Raw genomic sequence first — 25,145 nt, forward strand, 5'->3', positions numbered from 1 at the left:
GAAAATTGGCTCAACTGATGCCAGTCAAGTGGGGTGTGTGTGGCCCAGTTAGTGGAAACGAGGGAGACTGTGGTTGGAGTCCCCTCGCTGTGTTTCTAAAAGAACCAAGATGAACAAGTCATGGCTCTCAGAGGACTTTTCTTCCCCTGGGTCAGCCAAGGGACGGGAAAGGCACGCGTATTTTTGAGAGTGCTTCATGCAAAGCATCTTTTTCATCTTGAAAATTGGCTCAACTGATGCCAGTCAAGTGGGGTGTGTGTGGCCCAGTTAGTGGAAACGAGGGAGACTGTGGTTGGAGTCCCCTCGCTGTGTTTCTAAAAGAACCAAGATGAACAAGTCATGGCTCTCAGAGGACTTTTCTTCCCCTGGGTCAGCCAGGGGACGGGAAAGGCACGCGTATTTTTGAGAGTGCTTCATGCAAAGCATCTTTTTCATCTTGAAAATTGGCTCAACTGATGCCAGTCAAGTGGGGTGTGTGTGGCCCAGTGAGTGGAAACGAGGGAGACTGTGGTTGGAGTCCCCTCGCTGTGTTTTACATGCTTTTAGAAGGGCATGACATGGCTTGGAGGTTGACTTTCAGCATCTGCAAACTGTTGGCTACCAAAATGCTGCCTTTCCAACACCTGTGGTTATAGACAATGAGGAACATACTGATGAAGATGAGACGCAGATACCCGATTGGGATGACAACTTAAATATTCGGTCAGGGCAAGAAGAGGCTCGGTCTGAGTGGGAGGGGAGTGCAAACACAACAATTGATGATGAAGTTCTAGATCCCACCTACTGTCAACCCACAGTCAGACACTCGAGGAGGTCAACAGAGGCGGTGGAGGAGGATGCAACCGACGACGAAGTTACCTTGCGCCTTCCTGGACAGAGTCGGAGCACTGGTAGCACGTCTACAACTGCATCCTCAGCCACCACTCTGCCTCTGAGCATTATTCGGGGTGGATCAACAGGTCGCATGGCCTCTAAACCTTGCCTAGCCTGGTCCTTTTTTGACATAGAAACAGATCGCCCAAATTATGTGATCTGTAAAATTTGTCATGGTTCTCTTAGTAGAGGTCAAAACCTCAGCAGTTTGACAACTTCTTCCATGAATCGTCACATGAATAAATATCATATGGCCCGGTGGGAAGCTCACCGTTCTGCAATGCGGCCTAGCGGAGCGAACCATCCACCGCCTGCCCCTTCCAGTGCATCCGCGCGCTCGTCATCTTCTAGGACTGTGGGGACAGCTGTCACACCTGTTTTTCCACCCACAACTTCCACCACTGTAACCGCAACAGGCAGTTTGCTTGGTAGGTCGTCAGTTGGTTTGGAAGGGGAAACAAGTGAGTGTGTACAGCTCTCTCAGACATCGATAGCACCAACGTTGGATGAAGGCAACATCATGTCTCCGCCTGCACTTTCCTCACAAACCTGCATTTTTCCAGGGACACCCTACTCAACACCGTCTACACACAGCAGCCAGATCTCTGTCCCTCAGATGTGGTCAAATAAAAGGCCACTTCCTGCGACCCATGACAAAGCTAAGAGGTTGACTCTATCCCTCTGTAAGCTGTTGGCTACCGAAATGCTGCCTTTCCGCCTAGTGGACACACAGGATTTTAGAGACCTTATGTCTGTCGCTGTGATCCAGTACAAGATGCCCAATCACCACTGCTTCTCCAAGAAAAGCATGCCCGCGCTACACCAGCATGTCGCACACAACATCACCACTTCCTTGAGAAACTCTGTGTGCGACAGGGTGCATTTCAACACAGATACTTGGACCAGTAAGCATAGACAGGGTCATTACATGTCACTGACTGGGCACTGGCAAACTATGGTGAGAGATGGAGAAGGGTCTGCTGTACAAGTCTTGCCGTCCCCACGATTTGTTTCAATCCTTTTTCTGTATGTAGAAGTTAATACACTGCTTCTGCCTCTTCAACCTCGTGTGGGCCCTCCACCTTGGCGCAAACCCTGTGTGGTCAGGCCACCCTTCCTTGTAACTGCGCACAAGGACTACCACACACCTCCTTACTATGCTGGCAGCAGAGCTCAATGCCATCAGGCGGTCAAAGTTTTACTTTGAAATGTATGGGAAATGTGAGTCACACCGCTGAGAAGTTGTGGACGGTTAGCTCTGGATACCGAGTTTCATCAATGGTTGTCTCCACTCAACCAGCAGCCAGGGAAGGCCGGGTGCGACAATGATGCAAACATGGGTGCGGCCCTTCGCTGTGACAATGTGACACACATGGCTTGTGTGGTTCACGTGTTGAACCTGGTTGTCCAGCAATTTTTAAAGCACTATCCTGGCCCACATGGCCTTCTGCAGAGAGCACGGTGTAACGCCTTCCTTGATCCACACACTCAGATGGGCTGTTAATGATAGGCTAGAGGGAAGCCACTCACCAAGCAGGACCCCTAGAACCCTGAAACCCTTTAACCCCTATACAGGGATTAGGAATTGCACAGGGCCCAAGGTGATTAATACCTGTGGAAGGCTGCAGTTCCAGAGAATAGTAGTCAGGCAGGGTCAAAACATTAATTGAGGAACAGGAACAGAATGGGACGGCCAGGACTTAATCAGAAAACAAGCAGAGGTGAAATGCGGATCGGCCAACAAGGTACATAAACAGCAAGCAGGAAAAGTAGTCAGGTAACAAGCACACAAAATCATAAAACTGAACTGGGGGTAAAAGTAACCAGAGGTTCATAGCTATGTCTGGCAGTGGTCTGCAGACAGGATGGGCATAAAAAAGGGTGTGGTGTCTTCCCATTGGTTGTAGCTGAATGATGGTATTTCATCTGTGAGATACCCACCAGCTACATTCAGCCAGAGATTCTGCATCTGTCAAGGTAATGCAGCCCAGTGGGTGAGCATAACCTGCGTCCACCTGCGCCGCTGGCATCGACTCCTCTCCCATCATCAGCACTATTCATGAAAGGAACACGTTGTCACCTGGCGACCGGAGTACAAATTGACGGAGCGGACTCCGTTGGTGACTTAACAGCCGTGTGCGGCAATGATGCAAACCTGGCTGCGGGCCATCGTCAGGGCAATGTGACACACGTGCCTTGTATGGCTCACGTGTTGAACCTAATTCTCCAGCAATTTTTAAAACACCATCACGGCCTACATGGCCTTGTGCAGCGGGCACGCTCGCTATGTGCTCACTTCCATCGTGCGCACACAGCAGCTCAACAACTTTCGTCGCTACAGAAGTCTTTAGGTCTGGTGGTTAAACGCCTGAAATGCGATGTGCCCACACGCAGGAATTTGAATCTGCACATGTTGCAGCGTTTGTGGCAGCACCGCCGAACCCTGCTGCAATACGTTATGACATATAGCCTGGGATAACTTGATCCAGAGGTGGTGCAGATCACGCTGCTGGAGTGGTGTCAGATCAAGGACCTATGCACCCTGCTACACAGTTTACAAATGTCGACGAAGATGTTTAGCACTGGCAATGTCATTCTCAGCGTGACAATTCTGGTCATCTACATGATGGAGCGCACTGTAATTATTATTCGGAGTCAGGTGTTGGGACAAGAGGAAGGGAGGAAGTACAGGAGGAGTCATATGCAGAAGGGATAATAAGATCTACAAGGTCCAGATGGTCAGCGGCACCTATGCGGCAGTCATGGTGAGGGAGAGGGATTAACAAGGGCGCATAGTATCAGCAAAAAGTGTTGAGGAAGGTGCAGGAGCCCATGAAGAAATGGAGGACGAACTGGCGATGGGCATGGAAGACTCAGCAGATGAGTGAGAGCTTGCTCACATTTCGGTTGTGCGAGGTTGTGGGGAGAGGGCAGAGGAAGGAGGCACGATTCTCACCTCTCTGCCACCAACACACCAAGGACTTGGTCCTCCTGGATGCACAAGACACATGAGCGTCTTCTTGCTGCACTACCTACAACATGACCCTCGGATTGTACGAATTCAAAGTAATCCAGAATACTGGGTTGCCACACTGTTACATCCCCGGTACAAGACAAAATTTGGCAAAATAATTCCTGCCATAGAAATGGACGCACGTATACAGGAGTATCTGCAGAATGTGGTACGCAATCTTAGATCTGCTAAACACCAGTGCTGCACAGAGTGAATCTCAATGCTTTGTCATGGATAGGAGGAAATGGTCTTTTACTTGTCCACACCTGAGGGACCGAGGGCTGGCTGCTGTGCTGAGATGGCGTTGAGTACGGTGTCCCTGCAGAGTTGCACTTTTGGTCATATACCAAAATGAGTTGAAAAAGGACAGATGCTGGTGGAAAGGGGAACAGGTGTGTTGGAAAGGGGAAAAAAGTTTTGGTCCGTGGATTTGGTGGTTAAGCAACAGTAACATTTGCTGAAGAAACACCATCTGTTACAGTGGGACTGGCAGATTTGGATAAAGTGGTATATACTATGTTACCGCTATATAACGAAAATTAATAAGAAAAGAAAGAGAAAGGTATATATCCCCATCAGCAGTCAGTGTCCACCGTGCTCCCAGTTGGAAAAGGAGAGGTTGGCAACTGGAAGGTTTGGTGGAGGATACAGAGCTGTGTGGCTATGAAACTAATAGTAGCCTGAACCGAGTTAGACGCCATTCGGATCTGGAGACTGTGAGCCCTGTTAGCGTCACAGGGTCCACATGCCCACCCAGCCCAGGAACTCCCTGTTAACAACACAGGGGCCATTGAGTACGCTGACCGTGTGCGTAGGGGCACACCTGTGGACAGCAGGCGCATCAGCAGCAGCAGGCCTGTTAATGCCACTGGGCTGCACAAGCAGGACTGGTAGGACTGGAGCTGGTCTTAACCGTTCTGCGTTACCAACTGTGGTGGTGGCCTGCATCGACACCCTATCCCTGCCTACCTCTGGCCTAAAGCCGCAATGGGTTCAACACATGGAGGTGTGCTCTTTCGGAGCATAATAGAAGACTGCGCACCTCCTTGTTGGCTCCAGCCCCTTTTATAACCTGGGTCCGCCCCAAACCAGGGTAAACCACAATGCACCTCCTGGAGACAAAAGTAGAGTGACACGTCATGAGTGGCATAACTAGCGTCCTATTTGGAACCGCAACTTCATGTCAGGTTTCCAGGTTTTCCAGTTCTCTTTTGAATGAGCTTGCCCTCAGTTAACATGGAGTTTAAGGTTCTGTTGCCCTACTTCCTGTCCAGCTGCTTAAAAGGCCGCCTCTCAGCCCAGTCCAGTGCCTGAGTATACTGCTTGCTGTGTGCTCCTGCTTTGCTGTTTCTACTTCCTGATTGCCTTGGATTCTCCTGAAAATCTACCGACCGACTCTGGACCATACCCGGTTTGCGTCAAGCTGTGCCCGGACTCCGTCTGCCGTCTTGATCAGCACTCTGCCCGGTTCGTAACCACTCTGGACAATCCTCCCGTACGGACACTCCTGGACTATACCACTTGCCCCTTGTGTACCGGCTGCTGCGCATTTAGGCCTTCCGGGGTTGATTGCCGGACAGTCCCTGTCCAGGGGTTCGCTCTGGTGGTCTCCCTGGGGGAGTCCGGTGCGTGGCCCCGGGAATCCCCTTCGCTCCGTTGCGTAAAAGTGTTTTGTGTGTTTGTTTTACTGTGTTTATTCCCGTTGTGTATCTACCGTGTGTACATATTATATAACATCTTGTACCAAGAACTCGTCTGTTGTCATTGCCCTACGCTATCGAAATCCTCAGAACATACAGTAGTATTACATTATACTCAGGCCCTAAGAGGATTTCGCTGGGGCAATGACTGAGACACGAGTAGATCAGCTCTTTTCCATGATCAACTCCTTGCAGCAGGAGATGGAGGCGGTGCAAACTAAACTCAGAGATGTGGAGGCACAGCTGGGCCATGATCACCAGGTACTGGGTCCGGCTATTCAGGATTTGCAAGTCAGAGTGGAGGCTCAGGAAGCCGTCCCCACTACGTCCGTATCAGCTGCCGGTATGCCTAGGTTACCCCCATTCCGTTTCAATGGTGATCGTAGCCAGTTTCGTGGATTTGTGAACCAATGTATACTGTTTTTTGATGTACATGCTGATTATTACCGTTCTGACCGGTCCAAAGTGTTATGTATAATCATGTTATTAACCTCACGAGCACTGGCTTGGGCTAATCCTATGATAGAGAATCGGGACATCCGTTTAAATCACCTGGATGACTTTCTGAACGCAATGGCGCAAATGTTTGATGATCCGAATCGCCGTGCTACCGCTGAATCGGCTCTCCTTTCCTTACGTCAGGGAAAGCGTTCTGTCGTTGAATACGCCACTGAGTTCCAGAGGTTAGTGGTAGACACCGATTGGGGAAACAATGCATTATTGTCTGTTTTCAGAAAAGGTTTGTCCGGTACCATCAAGGACGAGTTAGCTCGTTCCGAATCTCCAGGGGATTTTGAACTGTTTCTCCAGCACTGTGTGCGTATTGATACCCGCTTGACGGAGCGTAGACAGGAAAAATGGGCAGCTGTAAACCGTGTAAACAACTTTGCGTTTCCTTCTAGAGAACCCGCTCTCAGGACACCACGGGAGGCCGAGGACGTTCCTATGCAAGTGGACTCTCTGCAAAAGCGAGAGACCAACGAACGTCGCGAACACCGGCTCCGTGAGCGTTTGTGTTTCTATTGCGGTCAATCGGATCATTTCTTGATCGACTGCCCGAAACGTCCAAATCGCCCAAATAAGGTATTGGCAGCCATGGCAGAGTGTGACAACACGGACGCAGAGTCCAATATCTCTGAGGCAAGTGGGCACTTGGATGCGGTATTTCCCTTGACTGTAATGTCAACCTCACCGAAGGACTCAGAAGGGAAATATACCCATTGCTCGCTCCCCATTCAGATCCAGTGGGAGGGGCATCTAATACCTACCTCTGCAATGATAGATTCTGGGGCAGGGGGAAATTTCATGGACTCCTCTTTTGCCAGGAAACACGGTATCCGGACTCAGCAAAGATCCTCACCGGTTACCATGGAGACGGTAGACGGATCTCCGTTAAGCTCTGGACCAGTGGATCGGGAAACAGTACCACTAGAATGCGTGATGAAGCCAGGTCAGCAGGAGACCCTTGTTTTCATGATAATTTCATCTCCTCATTTTCCGATTATTTTAGGTATTCCGTGGCTACGGTCTACGAATCCGGTCATCGATTGGGAAACTAAGGAAATCTCATTCCCACCGCAGAGTGGTCCGACCATTAGTCCAACTATTCCGGTTCCAGTAACACCGAATGCGGAGGGCACTGTACAGGTACCTGTTCTACCCCCGGTTTATGATGACTTTGCTGACATATGCGACAAAAGAAAAGCCGATCGGCTTCCCCCGCATAGACCGTATGATTGCCCCATAGACTTACTCCCAGGGGCGGAGATTCCGTTCGGCCATGTCTACCCGTTGGCGGCACCTGAGCTAGAAGCACTAAAAGAATACATTGATGAGAGCCTAGCCAAGGGATTTATTCGCCCGTCTACCTCACCAGCAGGGGCACCCATCTTTTTCGTGAAAAAGAAAGAGGGGACTCTGAGACCCTGTATTGACTACCGGGAACTGAATAAAATAACCATCCGGAACCGGTATCCGTTACCGTTGATTCCTGAGCTATTGGAGAGGGTCCAACAGGCAAAAATATTCACTAAATTGGATCTCCGTGGGGCATATAATCTACTTCGCATACGTCCCGGAGACGAGTGGAAGACCGCGTTCCGATGTCGGTATGGACATTTTGAGTACCTAGTGATGCCTTTTGGACTTTGTAACGCTCCCGCGACTTTCCAACATCTAGTTAACGATATTTTTAGGGATATCATGGACCAATTCATGGTGATCTATCTGGACGATATCCTAATCTTTTCTGATTCCCTACAGGAACACCAGGAACACGTCAAGACCGTACTTACCCGGCTGAGGGAAAACCACCTGTACATCAAACTGGAGAAATGCGAGTTCCACTGCTCACAAATACAATTCTTAGGTTATGTCATCTCTCCTCAGGGACTGAACATGGAGTCTGGCAAGATACAAGCAATTCTAGACTGGCCGGAACCGGGGAACATCAAGGAGGTACAACGCTTTGTCGGTTTTGCCAACTTTTACCGACGTTTTATCCGTAATTTTTCAGAGATCGTTCGTCCCATCACTCTGTTAACCAAGAAAGGACAGAAGTTTGTGTGGTCCGCCCAGGCCCAGGAGGCTTTCCATCGTCTCAAGGTTTGTTTTACCTCAGCGCCTATATTGGTACATCCGAATCCCGCACTTCCCTTTATCGTGGAAGTCGACGCTTCCGACTACGCATTAGGGGCCATCCTTTCACAAAGGACTGGGGACAAGAGTCTCTTACATCCATGTGCTTTCTTTTCCCGCCGGTTGTCCCCTGCAGAAAGGAACTATGACATTGCGGACAAGGAATTGTTAGCGATTATTTCCGCTTTCAAGGAATGGAGACACCACTTACAGGGAGCCGCGCAGCAAGTGATAGTACTCACAGATCATCGTAATCTGGAATTTCTTAAGTCTGCCAGGTGCCTGTCTCCACGGCAAGCCCGTTGGAGCCTATTCCTTAACCAGTTCAATTTTGTCGTTACATACCGTCCAGGTTCACGTAATGGGAAAGCCGATGCCTTGTCCCGAATCCACGCCGTGGACTCCGTGCCTGGAACCCCGTCTCAGACCGTGTTATCGGATGCCAATTTCGTTGGAGTAATCCAGGACCAGGACTTGTGGAAGGACATCAAGCTGGCCTATGATGGTGACGTATTTCTTGCTGCCCCCCCGAATGATGTAACTCTTGTTCTTCGGAATGGTGTGTGGTTGAGAGAGCGACGCATTTATGTCCCGGAGGCCGTAAGACTTCGGGTTCTCAAGTTGGTCCATGACTCCGTGTTGGCTGGTCATAGGGGGGTACAGAAGACGCAGGAATTTCTGAACCGTTTTTTCTGGTGGCCTACCTGTTTAAAGGACGTAAAGGACTATGTCCACTCATGTGTGGTTTGTGCCCGGTGCAAGGTCCCTCGTGTGGCTCCCACAGGACTCCTCCAACCGTTACCCGTGCCATCTCGCCCTTGGGGGTCTATCTCAATGGATTTTATTGTGGAGTTGCCCGTCTCAGACGGTCACAATACCATTTTAGTGGTGGTGGATCGGTTGACTAAAGCTGCTCACTTTATTCCGTGTGCCGGTCTTCCCTCAGCCGCAGAGACAGTGGATCTGGTTATCCAGAACGTATTCCGATTGCATGGGGTACCAGACGAGATCATCTCTGACCGGGGTGTGCAGTTCACGTCTAGGTTCTGGAAGGGGTTTTGTACGGCACTCCAGATTGATGTCTGTTTGTCTTCTGCATACCATCCTCAGACAAATGGGCAAACCGAACGGACCAATCAAACACTGGAACAATACCTTCGCTGTTATGTCAGCCATCTGCAGGACGATTGGTTGAAGATGCTTCCGTTGGCGGAGTTCTCGTATAACAACACTCAGAGCAGCTCCACTAAGGTAACGCCCTTCTTTGCTAACTTGGGTTACCATCCGACTATTTTGCCTAGGTCACCGGTTGCGGTCTCAGTGCCTGCGGTGGAGGACAGATTAACAGAGCTACGACAAAATCTGGAGGTTCTGAAGGACACTGTGGCTACAGCTCAGGAGCGTTACAAGAGGTCGGCAGACGCTCACCGGAGACCGGCACCCATGTATAAGGTAGGGGACTCTGTATGGTTGTCCACCAAGAACCTGAGATTGGGTGTTCCTTCGCAGAAACTGGGACAAAAATTCATCGGTCCGTTCAAGATCACCGGGATCGTGAGCCCTGTGGCCTGTCGGCTGCGGTTACCGCACCATCTAAAGGTACACCCAGTCTTTCATGTTTCTCTCCTCAAATCCGTCTCTCCCAATACGTTTCATGGTCGTGTCGTGCCTCCTCCTCCGCCTGTGATGGTCGACGGCGAGGAGCAGTTCGTGGTTGAGGACATTATTGACTCCCGGCTTCATCGTCGTCGGCTTCAGTATCTGGTACGTTGGCAGGGGTACGCCCCCGAGGACGATTCCTGGGAACCGGTGGGTAACATTCGAGCACCACGGAAGATCGCTCAGTTTCATCGACGGTACCCGGACAAGCCGGGCCCTGACCCGTCCTGAGGCCGTTTCTGGGGGGGGGGGAGTAATGTCAGGTTTCCAGGTTTTCCAGTTCTCTTTTGAATGAGCTTGCCCTCAGTTAACATGGAGTTTAAGGTTCTGTTGCCCTACTTCCTGTCCAGCTGCTTAAAAGGCCGCCTCTCAGCCCAGTCCAGTGCCTGAGTATACTGCTTGCTGTGTGCTCCTGCTTTGCTGTTTCTACTTCCTGATTGCCTTGGATTCTCCTGAAAATCTACCGACCGACTCTGGACCATACCCGGTTTGCGTCAAGCTGTGCCCGGACTCCGTCTGCCGTCTTGATCAGCACTCTGCCCGGTTCGTAACCACTCTGGACAATCCTCCCGTACGGACACTCCTGGACTATACCACTTGCCCCTTGTGTACCGGCTGCTGCGCATTTAGGCCTTCCGGGGTTGATTGCCGGACAGTCCCTGTCCAGGGGTTCGCTCTGGTGGTCTCCCTGGGGGAGTCCGGTGCGTGGCCCCGGGAATCCCCTTCGCTCCGTTGCGTAAAAGTGTTTTGTGTGTTTGTTTTACTGTGTTTATTCCCGTTGTGTATCTACCGTGTGTACATATTATATAACATCTTGTACCAAGAACTCGTCTGTTGTCATTGCCCTACGCTATCGAAATCCTCAGAACATACAGTAGTATTACACTTCAATGATGACCTCATGGCTGCCATGACCCAAACACCTCACCAGTCATCGTCTGACCATCAATAATGCGGTGAAAAGTCATAGGGGTGGGCCTCTGCAAGCCATTTGGGAGGACACCTGATGCCCTGTGGTCTATATGTGCCCCCCCACATCAGGGGCAGGGCCAAAGAGTTCATTACCGGACCTAGTCTCTGATGCAGTAAGTGCCTGAGCATGCTCAGTAGCATGAAATACAGTCTCTGAAAAAAGATTATCAGCTTTAGCATGGTGTCTAGGCACAAAACAGGACTTAGACCCGGCACGGAATGCAAGCACCTGTGCAAAGAGGGTTTTCACACTTAGTGTGGGAGCATGCGCTGTATCCCGAAATGAAGACTTAGCGTCAGGAATAACACAGTCAGGCTGAGCATACTCACTAGGCGAAACACTGTAATTAGGCTGCAGCTGGGGTAAATCGGCACACGCATGCGCACTAGCTGCCTCTCCACACTTAGACGTGGAGGGGAAATTGCTCTTGGAGATGCTGTCTATGAACAGAAGGAAAAGCTAAAGGAAGCCTGACTTTCTATCCCTCCGAATTATCAAATGCAGCAATGAATTCCATGAGTTTGCTATAACATTAGCGTAGCAAAATGTGCATGAGGGTGTCATGTAGAGGTGCTAGAAATAGCTTGTCACCAGTGGGGCACTAATGGAATACAACAGCCAGTTCTATGATGCCACTAAATGGCAGTATTTTTTGCTATCATTATAGCTTATTAAAAACAGAGCAGGAGGGTGTCATGCAGAGGTGCTAGAAATAGCTTGGCACCAGTGGGGCACTAATGGAATACAACAGCCAATTCTATGATGCCACTAAATCGCAGTATTTTTTGCTATCATTATAGCTTATTAAAAACAGAGCAGGAGGGTGTCATGCAGAGGTGCTGCACATAGATTTGCACTAGTGGGACTAAAGCAAAGTCCAATAGCCACGTTTAGGATGCCACTAGGTACACTGACTGTTTGCTAGCATAATGGCTTAGTTAAAAAGAGTTGGAGTGTGCAATGCAGGCAGACGTGCTGCAAATATCTTTACAATAGTGTGAATAGACAAAAGTCCAATAGCCACGTTTAGGATGCCACTAGGTACACTGACTGTTTGCTAGTATAATGGCTTAGTTAAAAAAAGTTGGAGTGTGCAATGCAGGCAGACGTGCTGCAAATATCTTTACAATAGTGTGAATAGACAAAAGTACAATAGCCACGTTTAGGATGCCACTAGGTACACTGACTGTTTGCTAGCATAATGGCTTAGTTAAAAAGAGTTTGAGTGTGCAATGCAGGCAGACGTGCTGCAAATATCTTTACAATAGTGTGAATAGACAAAAGTCCAATAGCCATGTTTAGGATGCCACTAGGTACACTGACTGTTTGCTAGTATAATGGCTTAGTTAAAAAAAGTTGGAGTGTGCAATGCAGGCAGACGTGCTGCAAATATCTTTACAATAGTGTGAATAGACAAAAGTCCAATAGCCACGTTTAGGATGCCACTAGGTACACTGACTGTTTGCTAGCATAATGGCTTAGTTAAAAAGAGTTTGAGTGTGCAATGCAGGCAGACGTGCTGCAAATATCTTTACAATAGTGTGAATAGACAAAAGTCCAATAGCCACGTTTAGGATGCCACTAGGTACACTGACTGTTTGCTAGCATAATGGCTTAGTTAAAAAGAGTTTGAGTGTGCAATGCAGGCAGACGTGCTGCAAATATCTTTACAATAGTGTGAATAGACAAAAGTACAATAGCCACGTTTAGGATGCCACTAGGTACACTGACTGTTTGCTAGTATAATGGCTTAGTTAAAAAAAAGTTGGAGTGTGCAATGCAGGCAGACATGCTGCAAATATCTTTACAATAGTGTGAATAGACAAAAGTCCAATAGCCACTTCTTGTATGCCACTAGGTACACTGACTGTTTGCTAGTATAATGGCTTAGTTAAAAAGAGTTGGAGTGTGCAATGCAGGCAGACGTGCTGCATATATCTTTACAATAGTGTGAATAGACAAAAGTACAATAGCCACGTTTAGGATGCCACTAGGTACACTGACTGTTTGCTAGTATAATGGCTTAGTTATAATGAGTTGGAGTGTGCAATGCAGGCAGACGTGCTGCAAATATCTTTACAATAGTGTGAATAGACAAAAGTCCAATAGCCACGTTTAGGATGCCACTAGGTACACTGACTGTTTGCTAGTATAATGGCTTAGTTAAAAAAAGTTGGAGTGTGCAATGCAGGCAGACGTGCTGCAAATATCTTTACAATAGTGTGAATAGACAAAAGTCCAATAGCCACGTTTAGGATGCCACTAGGTACACTGACTGTTTGCTAGCATAATGGCTTAGTTAAAAAAAGTTTGAGTGTGCAATGCAGGCAGACGTGCTGCAAATATCTTTACAATAGTGTGAATAGACAAAAGTACAATAGCCACGTTTAGGATGCCACTAGGTACACTGACTGTTTGCTAGTATAATGGCTTAGTTAAAAAAAAGTTGGAGTGTGCAATGCAGGCAGACATGCTGCAAATATCTTTACAATAGTGTGAATAGACAAAAGTACAATAGCCACTTCTTGTATGCCACTAGGTACACTGACTGTTTGCTAGTATAATGGCTTAGTTAAAAAGAGTTGGAGTGTGCAATGCAGGCAGACGTGCTGCAAATATCTTTACAATAGTGTGAATAGACAAAAGTACAATAGCCACGTTTAGGATGCCACTAGGTACACTGACTGTTTGCTAGTATAATGGCTTAGTTAAAAAAAGTTGGAGTGTGCAATGCAGGCAGACGTGCTGCATATATCTTTACAATAGTGTGAATAGACAAAAGTCCAATAGCCACGTTTAGGATGCCACTAGGTACACTGACTGTTTGCTAGTATAATGGCTTAGTTAAAAAGAGTTGGAGTGTGCAATGCAGGCAGACGTGATGCAAATATCTTTGCAATAGTGTGACTAGACAAAAGTCCAATAGCCACGTTTAGGATGCCACTAGGTACACTGACTGTTTGCTAGTATAATGGCTTAGTTAAAAAGAGTTGGAGTGTGCAATGCAGGCAGACGTGCTGCAAATATCTTTGCACTACTGTGACTACACAAAAGTCCAATAGCCACGTTTAGGATGCCACTAGGTACACTGACTGTTTGCTAGCATAATGGCTTAGTTAAAAAGAGTTTGAGTGTTCAATGCAGGCAGACGTGATGCAAATATCTTTGCAATAGTGTGACTAGACAAAAGTACAATAGCCACGTTTAGGATGCCACTAGGTACACTGACTGTTTGCTAGAAGAGGGGCTTAGTTAAAAAGAGTTTGAGTGTGCAATGCAGGCAGACGTGCTCTGCAAATGTCTTTGCACTAGTGGGACTAAAGCAAAGTCCAGTAGCCACGTTTAGGATGCCACTAGGTACACTGAGTGTTTGCTAGTATAATGGCTTAGTTATAATGAGTTGGAGTGTGCAGAGGACAGGTGGGTACAGTGCCAGGATTGTGGGGCTCTGGGTAGAGGAATGGAAGCCTGCCTTTCTATTCCCTCCTAATGGTGAAATGCAGCGACGAAATCCCTGACCTTGGCTACACAGACGCTGTCTCTGTTTTCAGGACCTGTCACCTATGGCTCTCTGACCCTGCCGGTTTGAGCCCTTAAAAGGACTGATAGAAAGTGCTCTCCCTAAGCTGTCTAACGCTGTGTATGGAGCGCATACAGCTGTATCGGCGATAGGACTCAGGAGGACGGAGCTGCGACAGTGATGTCTGACACCAAAGACGCAGAAGAGATAATGGCGTCCTGGAGGAAAATGTCCGGTTTTATAATGCAGGGACATGTGACATGGACATCCTATCACACATGCCGTTGCTTCTCTGGCTAAAAGTCCACTTAGCTGTGTGTGTGTCTGGGATTGGCTGACATGCTGGCCCGCCCCACTACACGCGCGCGCTTTGGGAAGGAAGACAAGGAAAAAAAAAAAAATGGCGATCGCCATTATAGAAACAGCAGTGATCTGAAGGCGCTGTTCACGCATACTATACACTGAAATGTCATAATAGTGTGATTCACAGAGTGACTTACACTATTACAGCGGAAACCAAGCTAGGAATTAGCTGGTTTTTTGCTGCTAGAACCGTTCTCGAACGTTTCTAGAACTATCGAGCTTTTGCAAAAAGCTCGAGTTCTAGTTCGATCTAGAACAGGCCCCAAAATCACTCGAGCCTAGAACTGGAGAACCTCGAACCACGAACCGCGCTCAACTCTAGTAAGGAGGTGTGTGGTATTCCTTGTGCGCAGTTACAAGGAAGGGTGGCCTGACCACACAGGGTTTGGGCCAAGGTGGAGGACCCACACGAGGTTGAAGAGGCAGAAGCAGTGTATTAACTTCTACATACAGAAGAAGGATTGACACAACTCGTGGGGACGGCAAGACTTGTACAGCAGACCCTTCTCCATCTCTCCCCACAGTAACCCATTGCCCAGTCAGCGACATGTAACGCCCCTGTCCATGCTTACTGGGCCAATTATCTGTGGTGAAATGCACCCTGTCACACAGAGTTTCTCATTGAATCAGTGATGTTTAGTGCGACATGCTGGTGTAGCGCGTGCACGCCTTTGTTGGAGAAGGAGTGGCGCCTGGGCATCGGCTCTTGGGGCACTGCGATGGGCATAAGGTCTCGAAAATCCTCGGTTAAAAAGGTTGGAAAGGCAGCATTTTGGTAGCCAACAGTTTGCAGATGCTGAAAGTCAACCTCCAAGCCATGTCATGCCCTTCTAAAAGCATGTAAAACACAGCGAGGGGACTCCAACCACAGTCTCCCTCATTTCCACTAACTGGGCCACACACACCCCACTTGATTGGCATCAGTTGACCCAATTTTCAAGATGAAAAAGATGCTTTACATGAAGCACTCTCAAAAATACGCGTGCCTTTCCTGTCCCCTGGCTGACCCAGGGGAAGAAAAGTCCTCTGAGAGCCATGACTTGTTCATCTTGGTTCTTTTAGAAACACAGCGAGGGGACTCCAACCACAGTCTCCCTCGTTGCCACTAATTGGGCCACACACACCCCACTTGACTGGCATCACTTGATCCCCCTTTTCAAAATGAAACAGATGCTTTGCATGAAGCACTCTCAAAAATACGCGTGCCTTTCCCGTCCTCTGGCTGACCCAGGGGAAGAAAAGTCCTCTGAGAGCCATGACTTGTTCATCTTGGTTCTTTTAGAAACACAGCGAGGGGACTCCAACCACAGTCTCCCCCGTTGCCACTAATTGGGCCACACACACCCCACTTGACTGGCATCAGTTGACCCAATTTTCAAGATGAAAAAGATGCTTTGCATGAAGTACTCTCAAAAATACGCGTGCCTTTCCCGTCCCCTGGCTGACCCAGGGGAAGAAAAGTCCTCTGAGAGCCATGTCCACATTGTCAGTGGACAGACGCGTGTGCTTATCTGCCAGCAGACCCCCAGCAGAACTGAAGACAGGTTCTGAGAGAACACTGGCTGCAGGACACGACAAGATCCCCAAGGCGTACGTGGCAAGCTCAGGCAATTTATCCAGATTGGAAGCCTAAAATGAGCAGGGCTCAAGTTGCACAGTAATGGCATCGATGTTTCCTTGCATATACTCATATATCTGTGTGTCCTCCTTTTTTTCCTTGTCCAGCTCTTTTGTTTTCGCATGAGTATATGTCCTTGTCACTTTCCCATGTGTTTGTGTTGTGTTGTGAGTTGTTTATCACCTTTTGGACACCTTTGAGGGTGTTTTCTAGGTGGTTTTATGTGTTTGTGATTGCCTGCCATTGTTTCCTATGCAGTTCGAGTTCGGTTCGTCGAACGTTCGACGAACCGAACTCGAACGGGAGCTCCGTTCGGCGAACCGACCTCGAGCCGAACCACGACAGGTTCGCTCATCTCTAGTGGCAATATAATTTATACCAAAAGCAGTGAATAATCTGGTTACTGTAAAAGATGGGGAAAAGCAATCTGTTGTCTTACTTCAAAGATGGCACAGCATGGAGGCTTCTACTGTGAACAATCAATTCATGCTGTATCATGATAAATCCAGTATCGTGAAGGAGTACCAGAAAAATGATAATGGTGCAACCAGGGTATGGCCCAAATTCCCTTCAAAAGGCCCTACCTACCCGCGGAGGTTGGCACCCTAGACCTGGACGCAATGGCGCCCCCGCTCACCGATGACTCACCCTTCTTTCCCTCTACTGATCTCATGTGCAGCTATTCTGGGAAGAGGAGGGAGTTTGGGGAGGTTGCACCAACAAGCTAATCAATAAATGAGGGCTCAAACACACATATCAATGATACAGTAGATTTTTCATATTTAAACAGTGTTAAAGTGGACCAGATCAAAAAGAAGGATCACTTTCAATATCAAGGTACAATTTCGGATCCTGAGTGCTAAAAAATTCCCCTAGCACCAATCCAGTAATTATCCAGTAATTATCCTCTTGAGAGGACTGCTCTGGGATCAAATGATCTTATTTTTGTGATCCTTTAAGAGGCCTTTGCCTCCGTTTGCATTGATTATTAGCTTAGGGATTGCATCTATTGTATGATCTAGTTATGATACACAGTAGCTGTATGCAATATACCGAATAGGCATTAATGTATTTCACTATTTGTCCAACTGGAAGCGTGTTGGATAATTACTGGATTGGTGCTAGGGGAATTTTTTAGCACTCAGGATCCGAAATTGTACCTTGATATTGAAAGTGATCCTTCTTTTTGATCTGGTCCACTTTAACACTGTTTTAATATGAAAAATCTACTGTATCATTGATATGTGTGTTTGAGCCCTCATTTATTGATTAGCTTGTTGGTGCAACCTCCCCACACTCCCTCCTCTTCCCAGAATAGCTGCACATGAGATCAGTAGAGGGAAAGAAGGGTGAGTCATCGGTGAGCGGGGGCGCCATTGCGTCCAGGTCTAGGGTGCCAACCTCCGCGGGTAGGTAGGGCCTTTTGAAGGGAATTTGGGCCATACCCTGGTTGCACCATTATCATTTTTCTGGTACTCCTTCACGATACTGGATTTATCATGATACAGCATGAATTGATTGTTCATTAGGGGATATTTTGACTTACCCCATTTATTTGCCTGCTCCTTTCTGTTAGGACTACAGAGGGGTTCCATTGGATGTTGGCAGATTTGGGATTGTCTGTCCTGTTTATGTGTATATGTCTAGGGATTGTTTTAACATGAAATAATAAAATGTACTTTTAAGGGGTTTTTTTCTTTGGTCAATAATTGTGAGTACACCCTTTACATAAATTCTTTTGGTCTTAGGCTTCTACTGTGGCCAGTTGTCTTACTGCAATACACAGGACAGTGAAGCAGAGGAGGCACATGACTGAGCTTTTAAGACACACTGAAAAGAGTTTTTATGTATTCATAAGATCAGATGAAAATTGGATTAAACAAAAGGAGGAGATTTAAGGTGTTGTCTACTACATTTATCAAGGTACAGAAGGTTGTTTAGTGATGACGCTGATGTGTCGCCCAGGGTTATGGGGTACTCGGTCCCAGGCAGTGTATAACTGGGGAATGTCACTTGGTGGCCGTTGCCCGATTCTGTGTCCTGAGTGCTTTTTAAAAGGGGTATATTTACAGGGTAATTAAATAAAAGTTTATCATGTGATGCCACTTGCGGTGTTGCAGCTATGTGGATGGAGCCACCGCTGCACAGTTCTCACTACTGGAGCTGGTGTTAGTGGCAGCCTGGATGTTGGGCCCTCCGCAAGCAGGGCCAGGCCCCAGGGGATAGGTGAGGTAGATGGGTGTTGAAAGAAAGTAGGCCACACAAGGGGTTGCAGTGTAACTGGTTATTTTACTCATGGCAAGGTGGAAACTGGTCCCCCGAGGAAGGCTGGTGCTGACCGCAGGTCCCATTAGTCCCAGTGCTGGTTTAGTGACCTGGTGGCTTCTTTCCCCTCTCTTTGGTTGGTGGGTCCCTGTGGCTTAGAGCGACTGGGGGTCACCTCCTTGTAGTCTCTTAACAGTAGTCCGTATGACGGTAGCGTGAACCCTGTGGGATCTGAGTCTCTGGTCCTGTCCCCGGTTCTCCCATTGCTACTGTGTCCCAAACTTCAAGGTCAGTGAGGTCCTTGATGGTCCCCTCACTGCGCAGATTTTATCAGGTCTGCCTGGAGCATTTACCTGACCTAGGATTTTGTCCCCCGTCGGTGCTGTGGTTCCGAGAGTACTCCACCATACTCCACCGGCAACCACACACCTGAGCCCTCAGGTCACTGTCACACTCCAGTTGTGACGCTCCAGGAGCGCTGATCCTGTTCGGGGATGCCACAGTGCAGGGAATCTTCTGGCCACAGGTAGGTCAGATTAACTTCAATGGGGATCGTCACGCCACTCTCGGTATTTGCGGTCAGGGGTGACCTCCACTGCAGTTTAGGGGACGCCTGGGACTGATGTTAGATGCAGTCAGTTGTTGTGGTCTCCCGGGAGTGAGGCTGGCCCCAGGGCCCAGTGTAAGTGTGTAGTACCACAGGTCGCAGAAGAACTCACACACAAGCAGCAATGTCTTTCAGGGTTCTTACTCACTTTCAGATGGTAGCTGTGAGTCAACCCGGGCGATGCTATGATGAACCAGGAGGAACCAGGTATCCCTTCGGCTGATGTAGGGGTGACTGCTGACTCGCCTTCCTAGCCCTTCTTGTTTTGAGGTGACCCCGACTTGGAGTCTTGCGGGGATCACCCAGGAAAGTCGCAACTGCCGTTCTCCCCTTTCTGGCCCGTTTGCGGGCAGCGTAGACTAAGTAATTCTGGATGCTTGCCTTCTGTCACTTATGGGCCCCTTGTTGCTGCTGTAGCTGCGGATTCTTTGTAGGTTGGTGAGGCACATAAAGCACCCTCACTAGCAGGTTTAGCAGGTCGATTAAATGGGTTCCTGCTCTGGGGACCTGTTTCCCCGTGCGGGCTGGGTCTACTGGCAGTCCCCTTACTCAGCCACCTCTTGCTACTGCCCTAGGTGGTTTTCAGGCGGCACTGCTGAGTAGCCTTTCTCCCCCGCCAGCAGCCACTACAGGTGCAGGGTCTGACAGGGTCCTGCTCCTCTGCTCTACCCTCCAGACACGGCTCCACACCTCCTTCTCCTTTGGCTGCCACTGCACAACTCCCTGTCTCCAGTCCCACACCCACCACTAGCTGGGATGCGAGGGCCACGCCCCCTTCCTGGGTCTGCTCAGGGGTCCCCTCTAAGCTGTGTGTGTTCCTGCTTCTAAGTGTCTGTGTGTCTACACCCTAGTCAGCCTCTGGGATTACCTCTTTTGTACTGCCCCAGCATGGGTGCAGTACTCAGTGGTGCCTGACCAGGTCAGGGGCGCCACACAGTCTGCTCACTTCCTCTCTCTGTCACAGACTCCTGCAGACTCTCTGTCTGACTGTCCACTGTCTGCCCCTCCCACTTGGTTGTCTAGTGGACTGGATCGGTTTCACCTCTAAGTGGCCATTCATTGGTCCAACCCTAGCTTGGTACCAGTCTATGGGGAATTTGGGGAAAAACAGGGATTAACGGGAATGTTTTTGTTGTTACCAGCAGTGGTCTTCTGGGTCCCCAGGGGTAGGCCCTGCATCCTGGTGGGGATGTAGTACCTTGTAGCTCCCTGATAGCTTCAGGGGCGCTACACTGATTCTAAGATGGAAGACAGCGAGGAGACCGTCTATTCCTCTATTCCAGCTGAGGCAGAACATCATCACAGCAGCAAATCAGCTAAGGCCCCCCTCCCACCTGAAGTGGAAGCCAAGAGACAATACAGAGTAAAGGCCCCGTCACACGCAGCGACGTATCTAACGATATATCGCCGGGGTCACGGATTCCGTGACGCACATCCGGCATCGTTAGCGACGTTGCGTGTGACAGCAACAACGTTAACGACAGTTAACGATGGAAAATACTCACCTTATCGTCCATCGTTGACACGTCGTTCCTTTTTAAAAAATCGTTGATTGTTGAGCACACAGGTTGTTCGTCGTTCTCGAGGCAGCACACATCGCTACGTGTGACACCTCGGGAACGACGAACTGCAGCTTACCTGCGGCCACCGGCAATACGGAAGGAAGGAGATGGGCGGGATGTTACATCCCGCTCATCTCCGCCCCTCCGCTTCTATTGGGTGGCCACTTAGTGACGCCACCGTGACGCCGCACGAACCATCCCCTTAGAAAGGAGGCGGTTCGCCGGCAACAGCGACGTCACTAGGCAGGTTAGCCCATGTGACGGCTCCAAACTATTTTGTGTGCCACGGGCAGCGATTTTCCCGTGACGCACAAACAACGGGGGTGGGTGCTTTCACCAGCGATATCGCTAGCGATATTGCTGCGTGTAACACCCCCTTAAGAAGGAACAGTGGCAGATAATACGGAGTAAGGAGGAATGGCAGGAGAGAGTACGGAGTAAGAAGGAACAGCGGGAGACAATATAGAGTAAGGAGGAACCTTGGGAGACAATACGGAGTAAGGAGGAATGGCAGGAAACAATATGGAGTAAGAAGGAACAGTGGGAGATAATACGGAATAAGGAGGAATGGCGGAAGAGAATACGGAGTAAGATGGAACAGCAGAAGACAATACAGAGTATGGAGGAATGGCAGTAAACAATATAGAGTAAGGAGGAATGGCAGGAGACAGTACAGAGTAAGGAGGATTGGCTGGAGTCAATACGGAGTAAGGAGGAATGGCGGGAAACAATACAGAGCAATGAGGAGTGGTGGAAGACAATACAGAGTAAGGAGGATCAGTGAGAGATAATATGGAGTAAGGAGGAATGGCAGGAAAGAATACGGAGTAAGAAGTAACAGCAGGAGACCATACAGAGTAAGGAAGAATGGCAGGAGGGAATACGGAGTAAGAATGAATGGCAGGAAATAATACAGAATAAGGAGGAATGGCGGAAAACAATACAGAGTAAGGAGGAATGGCGGGAAATAATATGGAGTAAGGAGGAATGGCGGGAAACAATACGGAGTAAGGAGGAATGGCGGGAAACAATACGGAGTAAGGAGGAATGGCAGGAGACAGTACGGAGTAAGAAGGTTTGGCAGGAAACAATACGGAGTAAGGAGGAATGGCGGGAAACAATATGGAGTAAGAAGGAATGGCGGCAAACAATACGGAGTAAGGAGTATTGGCAGGAAACAATACGGAGTAAGGAGGAATGGCGAGAGACAGTACGAAGTAAGGAGGATTGGCAGGAAACAGTACGGAGTAAGGAGGAATGGCGAGAGACAGTACGGAGTAAGGAGGATTGGCAGGAAACAATATGGAGTAAGGAGGAATGGCAGGAAACAATACGGAGTAAGGAGGAATGGCGGCAATATGGAGTAAGAAGGAATGGCGGCAAACAATACGGAGTAAGGAGGATTGGCAGGAAACAATACGAAGTAAGGAGGAATGGCGGGAAACAATATGGAGTAAGAAGGAACAGTGGGAGATAATACGGAATAAGGAGGAATGGCGGGAGAGAATACGGAGTAAGATGGAACAGCAGGAGACAATACAGAGTATGGAGGAATGGCAGTAAACAATACGGAGTAAGGAGGAATGGCGGGAGAGAATACGGAGTAAGATGGAACAGCAGGAGACAATACAGAGTATGGAGGAATGGCAGTAAACAATATGGAATAAGGAGGAATGGCGGGAGAGAATACGGAGTAAGATGGAACAGCAGGAGACAATACAGAGTATGGAGGAATGGCAGTAAACAATACGGAGTAAGGAGGAATGGCGGGAGACAGTACGGAGTAAGGAGGATTGGCAGGAGGCAATACGGAGTAAGGAGGAACAGTAGGAGACAATATGGAGTAAGGAGGAATGGCGGGAAACAATACGGAGTAAGGAGCAATGGCGGGAAACAATACGAAGTAAGGAGGAATGGCGAGAGACAGTACGGAGTAAAGAGGATTGGCAGGAAACAATACGGAGTAAGGAGGAATGGCGGAAGACAGTACGGAGTAAGGAGGATTGGCAGGAAACAATATGGAGTAAGGAGGAATGGCGGGAGACAGTACGGAGTAAAGAGGATTGGCAGGAAACAATACGGAGTAAGGAGGAATGGCGGGAGACAGTACGGAGTAAGGAGGATTGGCAGGAGGCAATACGGAGTAAGGAGGAACAGTAGGAGACAATATGGAGTAAGGGGGAATGGCGGGAAGCAATACGGAGTAAGGAGGAATGGCGAGAGACAGTACGGAGTAAAGAGGATTGGCAGGAAACAGTACAGAGTAAGGAAGAATGGCGAGAGACAGTACGGAGTAAAGAGGATTGGCAGGAAACAATACGGAGTAAGGAGGAATGGCGGGAGACAGTACGGAGTAAGGAGGATTGGCAGGAGGCAATACGGAGTAAGGAGGAACAGTAGGAGACAATACGGAGTAAGGAGAAGTGGTGGAAGACAATACGGAGTAAGGAGGAATGGCGGGAAATAATACGGAGTAAGGAGGAATGGCGAGAGACAGTACGGAGTAAGGAGGATTGGCAGGAAACAATATGGAGTAAGGAGGAATGGCAGGAAACAATACGGAGTAAGGAGGAATGGCGGCAATATGGAGTAAGAAGGAATGGCGCAAACAATACGGAGTAAGGAGGATTGGCAGGAAACAATACGGAGTAAGGAGGAATGGCGGGAAACAATATGGAGTAAGAAGGAACAGTGGGAGATAATACGGAATAAGGAGGAGTGGCGGGAGAGAATACGGAGTAAGAAGGAACAGCGGGAGACAATATAGAGTAAGGAGGAACCTTGGGAGACAATACGGAGTAAGGAGGAATGGCAGGAAACAATATGGAGTAAGAAGGAACAGTGGGAGATAATACGGAATAAGGAGGAATGGCGGAAGAGAATACGGAGTAAGATGGAACAGCAGAAGACAATACAGAGTATGGAGGAATGGCAGTAAACAATACAGAGTAAGGAGGAATGGCAGGAGACAGTACAGAGTAAGGAGGATTGGCTGGAGTCAATACGGAGTAAGGAGGAATGGCGGGAAACAATACAGAGCAATGAGGAGTGGTGGAAGACAATACAGAGTAAGGAGGATCAGTGAGAGATAATATGGAGTAAGGAGGAATGGCAGGAAAGAATACGGAGTAAGAAGTAACAGCAGGAGACCATACAGAGTAAGGAGGAATGGCAGGAGGGAATACGGAGTAAGAAGGAATGGCAGGAAATAATACAGAATAAGGAGGAATGGCGGAAAACAATACGGAGTAAGGAGGAATGGCGGGAAATAATATGGAGTAAGGAGGAATGGCGGGAAACAATACGGAGTAAGGAGGAATGGCGGGAAACAATACGGAGTAAGGAGGAATGGCAGGAGACAGTACGGAGTAAGAAGGTTTGGCAGGAAACAATACGGAGTAGGGAGGAATGGCGGGAAACAATATGGAGTAAGAAGGAATGGCGGCAAACAATACGGAGTAAGGAGTATTGGCAGGAAACAATACGGAGTAAGGAGGAATGGCGGGAAACAATATGGAGTAAGAAGGAACAGTGGGAGATAATACGGAATAAGGAGGAATGGCGGGAGAGAATATGGAGTAAGATGGAACAGCAGTAGACAATACAGAGTATGGAGGAATGGCAGTAAACAATACGGAGTAAGGAGGAATGGCGGGAGACAGTACGGAGTAAGGAGGATTGGCAGGAGGCAATACGGAGTAAGGAGGAAAAGTAGGAGACAATATGGAGTAAGGAGGAATGGCGGGAAACAATACGGAGTAAGAAGGAATGGCGGCAAACAATACGGAGTAAGGAGGATTGGCAGGAAACAATACGGAGTAAGGAGGAATGGCAGGAAACAATATGGAGTAAGGAGGAATGGCGGCAAAAATACGGAGTAAGGAGGATTGGCAGGAAACAATACGGAGTAAGGAGGAATGGCGGGAAACAATATGGAGTAAGAAGGAACAGTGGGAGATAATACGGAATAAGGAGGAATGGCGGGAGAGAATACGGAGTAAGATGGAACAGCAGGAGACAATACAGAGTATGGAAGAATGGCAGTAAACAATACGGAGTAAGGAGGAATGGCGGGAGACAGTACGGAGTAAGGAGGATTGGCAGGAAACAGTACAGAGTAAGGAGGAATGGCGAGAGACAGTACGGAGTAAGGAGGATTGGCAGGAAACAATACGGAGTAAGGAGGAATGGCGGGAGACAGTACGGAGTAAGGAGGATTGGCAGGAGGCAATACGGAGTAAGGAGGAACAGTAGGAGACAATCGGAGTAAGGACGAGTGGTGGAAGACAATACAGAGTAAGGAGGAATGGCGGGAAACAATACGGAGTAAGGAAGAATGGCGAGAGACAGTACGA

At 48.6% G+C, this 25,145-nt stretch overlaps 1 protein-coding gene across 1 annotated transcript in view; it reads right to left on the minus strand.

The window, feature by feature from the left end:
* MFRP (membrane frizzled-related protein) overlaps window positions 1-25,145 on the minus strand; it is a 451,053-nt gene that overhangs the window by 59,102 nt on the left and 366,806 nt on the right. The window lies entirely within an intron of this gene.

The sequence above is a fragment of the Anomaloglossus baeobatrachus genome, chromosome 11 (assembly GCF_048569485.1).
Source record: "Anomaloglossus baeobatrachus isolate aAnoBae1 chromosome 11, aAnoBae1.hap1, whole genome shotgun sequence".
In the NCBI taxonomy this organism is placed as follows: domain Eukaryota; kingdom Metazoa; phylum Chordata; class Amphibia; order Anura; family Aromobatidae; genus Anomaloglossus; species Anomaloglossus baeobatrachus.